Here is a 16,835-nt window from a genome sequence, read left to right on the forward strand (position 1 = left end):
GTTATTTTTGTTGGAATAAATACCTAAGTATGGACTTATGTACATACTTAAGGCAATCATGGATTGCCTCAAAATAGTCGCTCTCATTTGCATCGATCAGTGAAGTAACGAAAAAATTTTACAGACATAAAAAAAATTTATAATCAAGACAAAACACACATTTTAACATTTTCTATGAAAATTCACCAATCGTGAAAATTTTTCTCGCCAAGATATTGTTCATGAAACTGTAGATTCCCCTTGTTGTTTGGGTTTGCGGAGCCATGTATGACACGGTGGAGTCTATTTCAGGCGATTCATTGTCTTAGAAGAACATCGCAGACGTGTCGGTTAGTACAGTTGCGGAAAGGGTATCTGACTGATAATAGCCAATGAAAGATAATAACAATAGCGCGACAAAAGCGACGCGAAGGACGCGATATGACGGAAAAATATCGCATTATTGTGAACATGCAGTTTTTTTACTGCGAGACCAATATAAACCAGTAATTACATTCTTGCATTCCATGTATGACAGACATCAATCTTTCCAATGTTTTAATTGACCTGGAAAAACAATTGTTTTGAATAAAGTTTAATATTATTTTAAAAATTTCGAATAAAAATTATTTGAATATTTCACAAATGAATTATTTAAACAGTATCTCTAACGTCCAAAAATAATAATTGCATTGACATTGCACCAGAGGAACCATCACTGGGGGGACGAAGTCCTGACGCTGTGTTCTGTCACGTGACGGCAGTAGGACAGCGCACAGCCGCGACGAGCAGGTCTTACCTTGTCCTCTGTGACCGCAGCTGGGGACTCCGCGACGCCACCTGCACAGGGAACATTGGTTCAGAGACGGCTGCTGGGAGCGGTGAATGTCTCATCGATGTGCAGGTCGGGAATGTGGCGGAACGTGTGGCCGAGGGAACAATGGGGAAACGCACCGGGTCACAGCAACGTCCGCCACGTTCCCCCGCTGGAGAAGAACATGCCTGGCCGCGGGCTGGGAGCGCCTTGAGGGAGGCTACCTCCAGGGGAATCTGCTGGTGCAGGGAGGTTGGTTTTCATTCGACAGGGTTTCACGTCAGTGAACGTACGTCACACCGGGTGCTGGGGTCGAACACTCGTCGCATCAGAGAAAACGTCCCTGAGAAGCCTCCAAAGAATAAGATAGGAGATACACGATTACATAAATATATACTGTATGTATACAAATATACGAATGTTCTGCGTGTGTACTCTCCAGATTTTAGCATGTATTAACTGAAAATTACTAAACGTAGCAAAATTATTTTAGTAAAAATATGTTAGTGATCAAACTTATGAAGAAACTGGTCGTGAGCACGTTTCTACGAGAGCATAAAAAAAAGGGGGCAGTTGAGTTTTCGTTTCCACTTTCCCCCTCGGACACGTCATTATTATATACAACGTCATTATTGTATTCAACGACATTATTGTAGAATAACGAAAGCTTAGAAATTCTCTATACATATGCAAGAGATGCTAGATCACTACTTGACAAGCGCAAGTCAATGGTGAAGAGCTAGAGTCCGGTACGTGCGTTGTGTTTTGGAATGATGAGAAACAATACAAAGTGAAAAAATTACAGGATACCGATGAAATTTTAGAAAATACATGTTTAGCAACTCACAGCCACAACTACACAAATCCCACAACACAACTGCACGGAGTTGCGGCCGCTCACTTTACACGCTTGTTTGAATAATAATGTGAGTAGTATACAAATGTATATCCTAGCTCTGGATTCTGGCTGAGGTGCTCTAGCCATTCCTCAGAGCGCAGAGATTCTCGTGAGGTGTCGGTGTCCACCATCTTGGATTGTGACGTCACGGCAACCATCTTGGATGACCTTTAACTTGACCTCTGTTGCCATATTGGATTCCGCCATCTTATCATCAAGAGCCCCAATCCCCGAATGTTTAAATTTTCGTTAAAGTCCACCCTCTTCAATTCTAAAAACATGTCCGCCATCTTATATCTGCTGTCAGAACCTTTTTTAGATTCAGACGACAAAGTCGCCATTTTGTTATCTGCTAGATGCCGCCATCTTGGAACCCATCATCTTTGTTTTTGGTGTTTGGTCCTAGAGAGCCAGTATCACTGTATCATGCACGTAAGGTCGATGTTCGATTACCTGCTAATCTTGTAGTCCTTATTGACATATTAAATTAATTTTTTTATGAAAAATACATTGCAAGTTATGTGATTCGAGCAATGACAGCTCTGACCTCTGGGTTGGAAAACATAACGCCTTCGACCGCACGGTTATCGAGACATTTACCAGAACGAGAATTAATGAAGTTATATAAAAAATTACACACATATTTGAACTTCTAATTTTTTTAAATTTGAATAAAAACAACTGTCAACACCTGTTCGAGACAGACACTATATTTATTTTTTAAATACATGCTACCAAGAGCGCTAATTAACACACATTACCTACTGGAGATTGTTATCGCCATCTCATTTCAGTAATTGATACAAAGATCGCTAGTGTAACACAGTACACACGCCATCTGCCAGAGAATGCTACAATAATTAGTATATAATTTTGTGGAAAAAAAGTTATTTCTTCTTTTTCTGTAGTATACCTACGATTTGTTCTACCGTCATTTGTCTTTTTTACGTGGCTATTTTATTGGAAAGCTTTATAATCCTTATCTAGTTGCAGTGACTTTCGAGGTTTTTGTTCTTTTGTGCCTGCGTAGTAGTGTCATTCTGGTTCCTCCTAGCACAGGGTTTCTCGAGAAGTGCTACGACGAGGCAAAGTGCGGAGTGCCGACTTGGATTCTGACGCACAGCGGCCATCTTGGATGCCCTTGACCTTGTCCTCTACCCCCATTTTGGATGTCACTGCCGCCATATTGTAATCGAGTGCCCCACTCCCAAATGTTTCTATTTGCTTTATGGTAGAACGTTGTCATTTAGTAATTACGACATCACGTCCACCATCTTTAATGTCAAAGCCATCTCGGAAATCGTACCTTACAGCTGTATAGTGTTGTTGTGTCAGGGGATTCTGGAAGGGACACATGTAGAAATGGTTATTTTACTGGAATTGTTTGTACCTATTTTATTTAAACATTATTTTAAACAGTTTATAATTTATTATTGGGTTAGTTATATGATATCATTAATTGTGATTCGTTTGAGATGGCACGCACGCAGATGTCCCGCTGATGCGTAGAAAGGGTTGTACTCTGGACGGCAAGACGCGTCAGCGGCCAAGCACACGGACCTGTGGACATTGCTGGGTGCGGGTCTGCGCGCGACTGCGACGCAGGGAAGTGTCGGGAGAGCCGCGAGCCCCGCGACTCGAGCATGTGACGTCATGGGCTCTGTGTCATGGTGCGCCTGGCTGGGAGGATGTGCCAGCGACGCACTCTTGGACAGGCTTCCGAACTAGGTGGGCTGCTGGCAGGTGGCCTGGTGTGTATGTTATGTACAAGATGAGCTTGGCAAGTAAAAGCGCAGATGTAATTTATGGCATTAAGTTCTTTTCTGGGGTTGCAGTGCGCCGCTCGTCACTCTAGCCCACACATGTCCAGCTGAGAGAAACTGGTCACGGCGGCAGCAGGACATAACAGTGTGTCGAACTGCACAAAATTAAATGTGTAGATAAAGATTTGACAAAAGTGGTTTGAGTAATCTTCAAGTTAATTAAATTGTTTGTGCTTGATTGTACTTGTAGCAGTGTAGTATTTACGTAATAAATATTTTTTAATACAAAATGTTTTTTTTTTAATTTCTTAAACCAGTCACTTTTATGGTATATCGAAGTTATTAATAAAAAAATTTTTTTACTTAAAATGAACTTTTTGACGTTAATACGTCTTTAAAATTGCTTCCATAGTGGGAGGAAATTAAAAAAAACGAATGATAACAAAATCGTGGTATAAAGTTTGGTGTTGCAGCTACATATCTATCATCTCCATCCAAAATTTAATTGCACCACTGGATAGCTAAATGATCAAAGAATTCGTTACGCTAAGTGAGGACTTTGACGCATCACGCGTGTTGGAGGGGGAAGTGCCGCCATTTTAAGGTCAGTTTGCTGCGTTTCCAGATTTCCATCTAGTATAACTTTTGACTCGGAAAAGCTATGACCTTCGTTTGAGTTTCAATAGTCAGCTCTCGTTAAAATATATCGATTCCATATATAAAACATAGTGTAAAATAGTTACAGTGAATATATATGGTGTTAAAATAAAATATATATAATCAAAAATATATCATGTCGGTCTATACGCGTCTAAAAGCCAAATCCAAATACAGAGATCATATACAATTGGAAAGGGCTTCCCAAAAGCAATCAAATGATAACAATAAAACACCATATGAACGAGTACAGCAGTGCCGGAAACGTAATGAATGAATGCGGCTGAGCGGATCAACGACGGTGCCAGTACATTTGCAGCTGGAGCGGTTGAAATTATGCAAGTTGAAGATAACTTCTTAGCGTTCAAACATGATTATAACATACATAAAATTACGAATTTTATTTTTTGTATAGAAAATATTACCTGTTACATACACGTATTCACGTACAAACACGGCCGTGTCCATAACACAGCCACACCCCATTTTTTGCATCCACCCAAAGACAATATTGATCGACATAATCAATTTACTGGGTGATTATTTGATTATAAGATTTTACCTGATGTCTAGGTTAATTATTACAGATTTTCAATATAGAAGCCAAGATGACGGCAAAGATTGCAAAGATGGCGAATGCTATGGCAATAAATACTACTACTGCACTCTAGCGGATAAACAATTAACTAATATGGAGGGCAGCAGTTATCTCTAGCAGACGATATCAAAATGGCGAATTCAAGATGGTGGCTATGATGTCATACTGGCTGACATAATATAATCTTTGGTGTAAGTGGCGTGGGGGTCTGTACATATGCTGGTAGCCTCCGTGGAGGAAGGATTAATTTTTTTCGCCACTGGGTTCGAACCGAGGATTTAAATGTGCTTTGTAATAAACTTTTATTAAACATTTAATTACATTTTTTTTAAATTTAATTTTTTTCCCAAACTTTCGGATAGTTTCAGATTTTCAAATATGGCGGATGTGATGCTACCTATTAAAAATGGCGGAAAGTTCTTGAAAACATGGACGTGACGTCATACTTACAATATGGTGGATGTTATTTCATCATTTCTAAACACCGTAATGTAATTTACAACGATTGGGAGTGGGGCACTTTATGGCGGTTTCACAGTAAAGAAGAGCAATGTGACAACAAAATAGGGTGGCATCATCCAAGATGGCCGCCGGGATCAATATCAAAGCTCAAGGTCATCCAAGATTATCGCCGTGATGTAAAATCCAAGATGATGTTCGACATCTGCACCTGGAGGAACCAACACATACTACTGTATCATTTATTATATATTTTTTTTCAACTACCAGAGTTTATCTATATCTTAGGTTTAAAACCGTTTTGTTTTGAACTTCGGTATTTTGTTAACTTGTGATGCCTTGGCATACTTTTTTTTTCACTCATTTTAACCACTAGAAAAACTGCCAATTGAGTTTTATATCTGCTGTTTTTGATGTAATGATTTTTTTGACAGACCTCCGAAGCAAGTTTAATTAAGCTCCAACCAAGGAGTTCTGGATTTGAGTTGTAGGCTAAGATGGAAGCAAAAAAATTGCTTCAATAGTTATTAAAATTCATAGAAAAGCCTTGTGAGGACGATTTACTGTCAAAAACTATTTTTTTTTTCTTTTTAATTTTTATCCCTTGTAGAAATGTTATTCCTCCCAGCGTGAGTTGCGGAAAAAAGTGGAATGCATGTCTCCTCCTCCCCCCCCCCTCCTCCTCCCTGGCCAAGGAATCAAGCAATGGTTGCGGTGAATGAGCGCCCACATGGCTGTCAGTACAGGGGTCGACTTTCACGTCACTCCAATCACCCGCGGTTCCATCGCAATGATGTCGCAATGATGCGAGTGTTTGCAGCGCAGACGCAACAGTAACCATCGTGCTTACAGCAACCCGGGTGTCGGCGGAAAGGTCACAGCCGTCGGCCAATCACTCCGGCTCATTGCGGAGAATCAGGCATTGCGTGCGCGAGGTCTCCCCCGGCTGAACACCAGCGCGCCTGGTGGCCCGTGCGGAAGTGCTGTCGCTCCACTGGACACCGGCCTCTCTGCCTCCTCGCCATCGTGCTCCTCCCAACTGAACTCTCCGTTTCAACCAAATATCGCCATATAACAACGTGGGAAACTAGCCAATTAGCGCCAGCGCTAGACAATTTACTTAATTTATTTCAAGCTATTTTACACTCCACGCCGCTAGATGCCACTACTGCAAATCAACTTTTACGCACTTAGAACGTAGGTACACTTCACACCGCCAGGTTCGCTGGCATCACTTGTCTTGGGTATTTCTTACCAGTTTCTCATACTGTCCCTGTTACAATATTTGTTTTAACTACTTAGAGAGTTTGCTCCAAACTAAATACACCTGGCTGGGATCGGCTGAAACAGCTCTAGCTGAACAGGAGTTCTTTTTAAGGTTTACACAATAAAGGACTTGAGGTTCTGTAGGAATTCTTACTGATTGTGTAGTAAAATAAACGACACCAATATCAGATTCCTCGTGAAACACCATATTTTTTTTTTTTTTAATGTATTTTAATTGAAGAAAAGTTTGTTGTGTGACGTAACTAGTTTAAGTTAAAGTGAAGCTTTCGTACCCATATTAATGGCTTTTCAAAATAAAGGTTTTTTCTTGAAAAAATTACGGTGCCCTCAGAAAACCCCACTCTGCCCCAGATAACCCCACTCTGCCCCAGATAACCCCACTCTGCCCCAGATAACCCCACTCTGCCCCAGATAACCCCACTCTGCCCCAGATAACCCCACTCTGCCTCAGATAAACCCACTCTGCCCCAGATAACCCCACTCTGCCCCAGATAACCCTACTCTGCCCCAGATAACCCCACTCTGCCCCAGATAACCCCACTCTGCCCCAGATAACCTCACTCTGCCAAAGATAACCCCACTCTGCCTCAGATAACCCCACTCTGCCCCAGATAACCCCACTCTGCCCCAGATAACCCCTCTGCCCCAGATAACCCCACTCTGCCCCAGATAACCCCACTCTGCCCCAGATAACCCCACTCTGCCCCAGATAACCCCACTCTTCCCCAGATAACCCCACTCTGCCTCAGATAACCCCACTCTGCCCCAGATAACCCCACTCTGCCTCAGATAACCCCACTCTGCCCCAGATAAACCCACTCTGCCCCAGATAACCCCACTCTGCCCTCAGATAACCCCACTCTGCCCTCAGAAAACCCCACTCTGCCTCAGATAACTACACTCTGCCCTCAGATAACCCCTTTCTGCCCTCAGATAACCCCACTCTGCCCTCAGATAACCCCACTCTGCCCTCAGATAACCCCACTCTGCCCTCAGATAACCCCACTCTGCCCTCAGATAACCCCTTTCTGCCCTCAGATAACCCCACTCTGCCCTCAGATAACCCCACTCTGCCCTCAGATAACCCCACTCTGCCTCAGATAACCCCACTCTGCCTCAGATAACCCCACTCTGCCCTCAGATAACCCCACTCTGCCTCAGATAACCCCACTCTGCCTAAGATAACCCCTTTCTGCCCTCAGATAACCCCACTCTGCCCTCAGATAACCCCACTCTGCCTCAGATAACCCCACTCTCCCTCAGATAACCCCACTCTGCCCTCAGATAACCCCACTCTGCCTCAGATAACCCCACTCAGCCTCAGATAACCCCACTCTGCCTCAGATAACCCCACTCTGCCCTCAGATAACCCCACTCTGATTCAGATAACCCCACTCTGCCTCAGATAACCCCTTTCTGCCCTCAGATAACCCCACTCTGCCCTCAGATAACCCCACTCTGCCTCAAATAACCCCTTTCTGCCCTCAGATAACTCCACTCTGCCTCAGATAACCCCACTCTGCCCTAAGATAACCCCACTCTGCCTCAGATAACCCCACTCTGCCTCAGATAACCCCACTCTGCCTCAGATAAGCCCACTCTGCCTCAGCTAACCCCGCTCTGCCCTCAGATAACCCCACTCTGCCCTCAGATAACCCCACTCTGCCCTCAGATAACCCCACTCTGCCTCAGATAACCCCACTCTGCCTCAGATAACCCCACTCTGCCCTCAGATAAGCCCACTCTGCCTCAGATAACCCCACTCTGCCTCAGATAACCCCACTCTGCCTCAGCTAACCCCGCTCTGCCCTCAGATAACCCCACTATGCCCTCAGATAACCCCACTCTGCCCTCAGATAACCCCACTCTGCCTCAGATAACCCCACTCTGCCCTCAGATAACCCCACTCTGCCCTCAGATAACCCCTTTCTGCCCTCAGATAACCCCACTCTGCCTCAGCTAACCCCGCTCTGCCTCGGATAACCCCACTCTGCCCTCAGATAACCCCACTCTGCCCTCAGATAACCCCACTCTGCCCTCAGATAACCCCACTCTGCCTCAGATAACCCCACTCTGCCTCAGATAACCCCACTCTGCCTCAGCTAACCCCGCTCTGCCCTCAGATAACCCCACTCTGCCTCAGATAACCTCACTTTACCGATACGGTGCATAGTTATCTTACAAATTGTGAATGTGATTCATTTAATTTTTATTTGCTACTCCATGGTTGCGGTCAAAGACAACCATGTCTTTGTGTACATTATTCTTTGGAAAGGCTGTTGATGAAAAAATAATGTGGTTGCTAAGGACGCTAAAAAGGAAAATGTATGTAATTAATGCCGAGAAGATTGAAAATAATATTACTTATCCCACCTGTTGGGAAATACCAAAGGAATTGTCGTAGAGTTCATTTAAGAAACAATAATCGTATTGTAAGTTCATCCTGCTGATGTGGTATGTGTACTTTATTACATTTTTTTTTTTTCGTGTTCTACAAGATTTAATCATTATATTCATATAAGTAACATGCTAAAGTGAAATCGGTGATAAGTTTAACCAGAACTGCCAATTAAATATAAGTTAAAATAAATCCAATATTTTCTGGATAATATGTTTTCTGTTGAAAGAAGTCAAGTCATTTTCGGCCCCCATAAGTCCCGTTAGAAAGAACTCAAGAAATGCTACCCTGAGATTAATCTATAGCCGAGGAAATATAACAGATTTACCTTAAAAAGAAATAATAATTAAAAATTGTTTGTGTTGGTATTGATTAGTTTCTGCCATATCATAGATTAATTGTTGTTTGGTTGCAAATAGGCAGCACATTATTTGTTCCTGCATACTGTCATGCATATTATATTCTCTATGGAAGTTGTTACCTTTTTGCTAGATTGTTGTATCAAGAGAATATAATAAATGACCACGCAAATTACCTAAATGGATTATATATTATTTCTAACACATTTCAGAACCACCGGTAAGTTATAACAACAGGTTATGGGCCCAGGTGGATGGCTGTAAGTGTTGAAATATAGGGTTAAATAATATTGCTGTAAAGTTGTATGTGAAACCAAGTTTCAAGATTGGCCAGCCAGCGTGCGAAAGTGCAATTGTCTTGAAAAATGGAGAGTGTTCATGAAGCAACTAGAGTAATAAAATTGCGTGGATTAGAAAATTGGGCGTTATGGAAGTTTCATGTAAGAATTGCCCTCATGGCTAAAGACGTTTGGAGAGTAACAGTTGATGATCATCAGAAGCCACAGGAACCAAACAAAACTGCAGATGCTCAATTGACATCAGATAAACTGGAAAATTACAAGCTTCAGTTAAAACAGTGGGAGCAGCATGAAGCGACAGCTCAGTTTCTGATTACATCGAGTCTAACAGAAGAGGTCATGCTGCATATAATCAACTGTGAAAATGCCAAGCAGATGTGGGATCGCCTTCATGAAGTCTTCGACAGCAAGACAGAGACAGGGATTCACATGCTAAACCAACAGTGGTACACAATGAAGAAGGACAGTGCTGACAACATTACGACACATGTATCCAAGGTGCAAGACCTTGCACATAGACTGAGAGCACTGGGTGAGAATGTTTCAGACAATCAGGTAATCACTAAAATTCTTTTAACGCTACCGTCAAATTTCAGTCACTTCGTCACAGCTTGGGAGTCGACAGCGAAAGTTGACCGGACTTTGCCAAATCTGGTAGCAAGATTGGTCATGGAAGAGACACGAATGGGTATCCACGAGGCAGCTGACTTAGGAGAAGCATTGGCCGCTAAAGAGCAGCGTAAGAAACACAAGTATCCGGTACGTAAAGGATGTTGTAATTACTGTGGAATAGAAGGTCACTGGGAACGTGATTGTCGAATTAAGAAGAGAGACTCTGTCCAGAACGCGAATTCTAAATCATCAACGAAGGAAATGGCCGGAGGAGCCCTCATCGACGTCATGTTATTGTCAGAATCAAATTCAAATATCATGACAGAAAGCTGGTGTCTTGACTCAGGAGCCACAAGTCATATGAGTGGAAACAAAGAATTGTTCACAGAACTGGTATGGCTAAACAACAAAATACCTATTAAGCTAGGAGACGGGAAAACGATTGATGCAGTTGCGAGAGGGTTCATCAACATTCAAGCATATAATGGATCACATTGGGTGGATAAGCACTTAGAGCAGGTACTGTATGTTCCAAAATTAAAATTCAATCTGCTTTCCTTGAGTGTAGTTTTAGATAAGGGTTATGACATGGCTACATACAAAAACAGTTGTAAATTTATGCATAATGGTAGTACTGTCGCAGTGGGAGAACGAGTAGATCAGTTGTATATAATGAAATTCAAGCCAGTTATCCAGAGAAACCAGAAAGCATTCCCAGTAGTGGGAGCAAGCAAATCAACAAGTATACAGCAGTGGCATGAAAGGCTAGTACATCAAAACTATGATCATGTTTACAAAATACTCAAGATGAAGGACATTCCAATATCAGGAGTAAGAGAGCCCTGTGAAGCATGTGTACTTGGGAAAATGCATCGTCAACCATACAGAAGGAGTTTAAACCGTGCTACTGAAATTGGAGAAGTTGTTCATGCAGATGTATGTGGGTTTATGGAAACAGAATCACTAGGAGGCGCTAAGTATTTTTTATTAATTAAAGATGATTTCTCTAATTACCGCCAAGTTTACTTTCTTAAAACCAAGAGTGAGGTACCAGGATACATTAAAAATTACCTGATGAGAATAGAAAAGGAAACTGGTAAAAAAGTAAATGTCCTAAGAACGGATAATGGATTGGAGTTTGTGAATAGCCAACTGAAAGAAGTTTTGTTCAAGGAGGGTATCAAACACCAGAGGACAGAACCATACACCCCAGAGCAGAATGGTAGAGCTGAAAGAGAGAACAGAACAATTGTAGAAGCAGCTAGAACATTGATTTATAGTGCGGATTTACCAAAGTTATTGTGGGCTGAAGCAGTCAATACGGCTGTCTATGTGTTAAATCACACAGGAGCGAGTTAAACTGACAGTAAGACTCCATACGAAGTTTGGTCTCGAAAAAGCACAAATATGAATCGGTTTAGAGTGTTTGGTTCAAAAGTAATGGTACACATACCTCAGCAAAAAAGAAAGAAATGGGACAAGAAAGCTGAAGAAGGTATCATGGTTGGATACAGCGATACAACCAAAGGTTACAGAGTTTGGTTTCCGGGAAGAAACAAAGTTGAGATACATTGCGAAATAATATTTAATGAAGGAGAATTGTACAACACATCATCGATGCATGTGGTCCAGGAAGAATTTGAGAAGATCCAGGAGTTTATCGAGAAGAACGAAGCAGAAGATATTGGACACTTGGAAGGTGAAAACGGATTTGACTCGACTAATGAAGAGAACACGATTAGAGCTGATGGAGCAGATGGAGCTTTCAGTGAGTCAGATTTGGAAACAGATGAAGGTGATGAGTGTAGCAGACCAGATTGTACACGACCACAAGATGAAGTTATTGATTGGGTTCAATGTGATAATTGCAAAAAATGGTATCACATGCAATGTGTCAGTTTAGACACAAATAATTTCAACAAAAATATTGATTACGAGTGCATCTAATGCACGAAACCGGAGCAAAATCTTCTATTCAGCCAGGAACCTATATGCTTTCAAGAAGCAATACAACACAAGGACCAAGTAAACTGGAGGAAAGCTATGGAAGAGGAAATGGAAGCTCTTAGAAAGAATAATACATGGACCTTAGTTGATCGACCTAAGGAAGCTAACATTTTAAATAATAGATGGGTTTACAGGTTGAAGCATAAACCAGACGGTCAAGTTTTGCGGTACAAGGCGAGATTAGTGGTAAAAGGATATCAGCAGAGAGCTGGGGTTGACTATGAGGAAACGTTCAGTCCAGTTGTCAAATACGATTCAGTGAGAGTAATGCTATCGCTGGCAGCAGCTCATGATATGCCCATCGAACAGTATGATGTAAAAACAGCATTTTTACATGGAGACTTGGAGGAAAAAGTGTACATGACGCAACCAGAAGGATTCGATGATGGCAGCGAGAAAGTATGTAAATTGAATAAAAGTTTGTATGGCCTAAAGCAAGCCCCGAGATGTTGGAACAAAAAGTTCACAAACTGTCTCAAGAAGTTCGGCTTGCAACCAATTGAAGCTGATCCGTGCATGTTCAAATCACCGGGAGACATTAACGAATGTGTAATCCTATCAATTTATGTGGATGATGGATTGGTTATATCAAAGAAGAAGAACAAGGTAAAGAAACTTCTTAACTGCTTGAAGAAAGAAGTTGAGATCATAGTGTCGCCCCCGGGAATGTTCTTGGGGATGAATTTGACTAGGTTAGCTGACGGATCGATAATAGCAGATCAAGAGCTATATATAAGAAAGATACTTGACAGGTTCAACATGACAGATGCAAATCCCGTCAGTATACCAACTGACAATCACCAGGACTTGAATCAAACAGCCAATGCAGAAAGTCAAAAACTGTCACTAAATGTTCCCTACAGAGAGGCTGTGGGCAGTCTATTGTTTTTATCACTGATCACACGTCCTGATATATCACTTGCTGTAAGTAGTGTAAGTCAACATTGCTCGAATCCACAGAAAGTACACTGGCAGGCGGTGAAGAGGATATTCAAATATCTTAAGGGAACAGCTGCATACGGGATTAAATTTCATGGACAGATGACTGATATAATAATTACAGGTTACTCAGATGCCGATTTCGCAGGAGATACCAAGACCAGGAAGTCCACAACAGGGTATCTGCTGAAGATTGGAGATACACCAGTGATATGGGGAACCAAGAAGCAGAGATCTGTTGCGCTGTCTACAGCAGAAGCAGAATTTGTAGCAGCCTGTCATGCTACCACGAATTTAGTTTGGTTAAATAAACTAGTAACACAACTAGTTGGACATAGAATTGAAAGTCCAACTTTAAATGTGGACAATCAGAGTGCAATTGCCTGGATCAAGAATGGCAATTTTGAAGCAAGGTCAAAACACATTGACATTAAGTACAAGTTCATACTGGAGAAGTTCAAAAACAAGGAACTAGACCTGAAGTATGTACATTCAGAAGATCAGGAAGCAGATGTATTCACAAAACCACTACCGAAGAGGAGGTTCGAGAAGTTGAGAGAAGCTATTACCGTTGTCCAGAATGTTGCGAAAATTGTTTGAATATGTTTATTCAAAGTAATATTGTTAAAGGCAGAACCTAAAGTGGGAGTGTTGGAATTGATTAGTTTCTGCCATATCATAGATTAATTGTTGTTTGGTTGCAAATAGGCAGCACATTATTTGTTCCTGCATACTGTCATGCATATTATATTCTCTATGGAAGTTGTTACCTTTTTGCTAGATTGTTGTATCAAGAGAATATAATAAATGACCACGCAAATTACCTAAATGGATTATATATTATTTCTAACACATTTCAGAACCACCGGTAAGTTATAACAACAGTTTGGTGTCATAATTAAACATAGACATCTTAACTAAACATTTATTATATTTAAGAACACTTGAATGTTATGTGTCCGACCTAATCCGTGTACTTGATCAAAACTCAGTCTGGTACAGGGTAGATCCTATAAATTATATATTGTAGTGATACAATAATGGTAATTCAAATATTAGCTTTCATACCTAGTGTAAACATACTAATAATTCTTAAATTTGTATTTATCATTTTATTATAAAATTTGTCTACGGATCTGGATACATAACAGTGTGATGTATATACGCAAGGAACATATACGCACATAAAAATTTGTCACTACAACGTGGGGCTCGATATTAAACCAGAAAGTGATTTGATTTGGTTGATAGTTATTATTCTTTTGTGTGGTATAACCCACTAAATTTACCATGTCTAGACAAACTACCGCCGGATATTGTCTGCGAAATCGCTCTGAAATGCATCCTGATAACGAATTACATGTAGAAAAGCAATCATCAAGTAGCGAAAATCTGACTGCAAATTCGGATAACCTAAGTATAGTAGATAATGTTAATGATGTTGGCATTGACAGTGCATTGATGACACGACAAGGGGAAAACGAGGAGGTGGAGCGGCCGTTGTTGAACGAACCAAACTTATCTCACGCTTTTGTACAGCCAGATGCATTGTTAGAAAACAATGATATAGTAAACACTCAACACCCTACTTTATATGACCAATTTCAAGGTGAAGATATCGAAAGTAATGTAGATGTTGGCAGATCTATTACTGCAAATAGTGAGTACACACGTACACCGGTAATTACCGTGGAAATATTACAACAAGTGTTGGCTAGTTTTAAGTCAGATTTTCTATCTAGACTAGAGTCTGGTTTGAACAGCGTACGATCTGATATAAATGGTTTAGAGGTTAAGGTGAGCAGTGGTCAGTCTAGCCTACGTGCTGATTTTCAGTATGGCCTAAGTAACGTGCAGAGGGATATTGGGGAATTACAGGACAGGTTAGGAGCACATATAGCAGAACAGAATTCTGCTATTGAACATCTCAATGAACGAGTATCACAAGGACAGTCTCGACTTGATATTTTAGAAACGAAGACCACGTCTTTATTAACTGCTGCTCAGGAGAAACAACAAGAAATTCAGAACCAGTGCACGCACAACCATATGTTACTGAGGTCTGAAATACACAAGCAGGCAGAACAGCTGAATTTGAGGTTAGAGCAGGTGGAAGAGTCTACTGCTACTTTTCACAGCAGAGTAGATGCTCTAGGAACTAACTGCATCCAGGTAGCTACCGAAACAGTAAGTAGTCACACTGAACTGTTACGAAACCAGGTTAAGGAGCTGGAGCGGCGGTTAAGCAAAATAAGCTGTGATATGTCACCTCCCCTACCAACACTAAATAATACTACACCTATTCAGGCACCTAGAGTCGATTACATTCCTGAAACAGCGGTAAATGATCATATTTCAGGACAGGCATTGTTGAGAAATACCGTCAGTACCCCAAACATGGACCCTGCCACGCTTATGCATCACCCGGCACGCCATTGGTCTGAGGCAATGCCGACATATTCCGGAAAAACATCCGAAAATCCTATCAGATTCCTTAATAAGTTTGAGGAATACGCCCAAACGTTTGGACTACAGGACACAGAAAAATTAAAATGCCTAAACACTGCTTTAAAAAGTCACGCATTTTATTGGTGGGAGATGGTCAACACTACGATCACGTCATACGAACATTTCAGAGAATCGTTTAAACAGCAATACTGGAGCTTAAGGATCCAGGGAAATTTGCGTGCGCAACTACATACTGAGCGGTACGATCATAAGCGAGGAATGTCGCTAGAAGCTCATGTATCCAGCATGTTTGAACGCACTCGTTATTTGGATTTGCAGATGACGGATGACGAATTCATCGCCACCATACTGACGCAATTACCGATAAAATATCAATTGCAATTGACTGGAAGGACATACAGAGAAATAAATGATTTCCGAGAACAACTACTAAATTTTGATAAACTCGAGAAAATGAATCGCACACAAACACCTCGCGATAATCCTGTCCACGACATTGTTCAACATTCAAAAAATTCCCCCGTTCATAACTATTGGCATAATAGAGATAATCGACCTAAGGATGAACGAAAATCCGCGGTAAACTACGTACGCTGGCAGTACCAGGAAGAACGACCAAGGCACCAAAACAATTTCAAGGGAAATTATCAACAATCAAACCAGCACCAGCGAAAGGCTGCATACAAGGGGAAAACATGGTGGTCTCGCAACAAGTGGTACAGTAATGATCATGAAGAGGATTACCATCAGAATAGGTACAGCAGGAGCGACAACCGACAAAGATCACTAACACCAGAACAACAGCCTTCCAGGGAATCCATGTACGAGAAACGGCGAGCTTATTCCGATGATGAATATGAAGATTCACGCAAGGCGCACGAGGCAAAAGAATACAAGCAAGCGTCGAGACACTGCACGGAAGATCGACAGCCATTATCTCATTCTCCTACTGTACGAGGAGATCGTCTCAGCCCCAGAACAGCAGGGTACGCCTCGAACAGTAAACAAATCATTTCTACATTTCCACCACCGTTCACTTCAACTTTATCACCACAACAACAACATGGCTATTTTTCTAGGAACGAGCCATTGAACCCTACAGCTCCAAATTTCCAAACAGCTGTAAATAATGCCAACAAAGCAGGCATCTGGATGCCGTCAGGAAGCGAGGAAGGTGACAAGACGTTAAACTAGAACGGGTCAAGGTAATATCGCCCCGGACCGAGACCCTAGTACCTGGAAAGAGGTTAACTCCATTTGAAATCCTTTGTGTGAACCGTTCCGATGCGATATACCC

The 16,835-nt window shown here is 41.6% G+C and overlaps 1 protein-coding gene across 7 annotated transcripts in view; it reads right to left on the bottom strand.

The window, feature by feature from the left end:
* LOC134527877 (very long chain fatty acid elongase 7-like) overlaps positions 1–16,835 on the bottom strand; it is a 213,960-nt gene that overhangs the window by 158,515 nt on the left and 38,610 nt on the right. For 5 of the 7 annotated variants that reach the window (XM_063360865.1, XM_063360863.1, XM_063360866.1 and 2 more), the window contains exon 2: positions 779–819. The exons of the other annotated variants lie outside the window; for them this stretch is intronic. The gene's annotated coding sequence lies outside the window, so the exon portion shown is untranslated. The remainder of the gene's footprint in view (positions 1–778; positions 820–16,835) is intronic. 7 annotated transcript variants of the gene reach the window in all.

Source organism: Bacillus rossius, chromosome 1, assembly GCF_032445375.1.
Source record: "Bacillus rossius redtenbacheri isolate Brsri chromosome 1, Brsri_v3, whole genome shotgun sequence".
Classification (NCBI taxonomy): Eukaryota; Metazoa; Arthropoda; class Insecta; order Phasmatodea; family Bacillidae; genus Bacillus; species Bacillus rossius.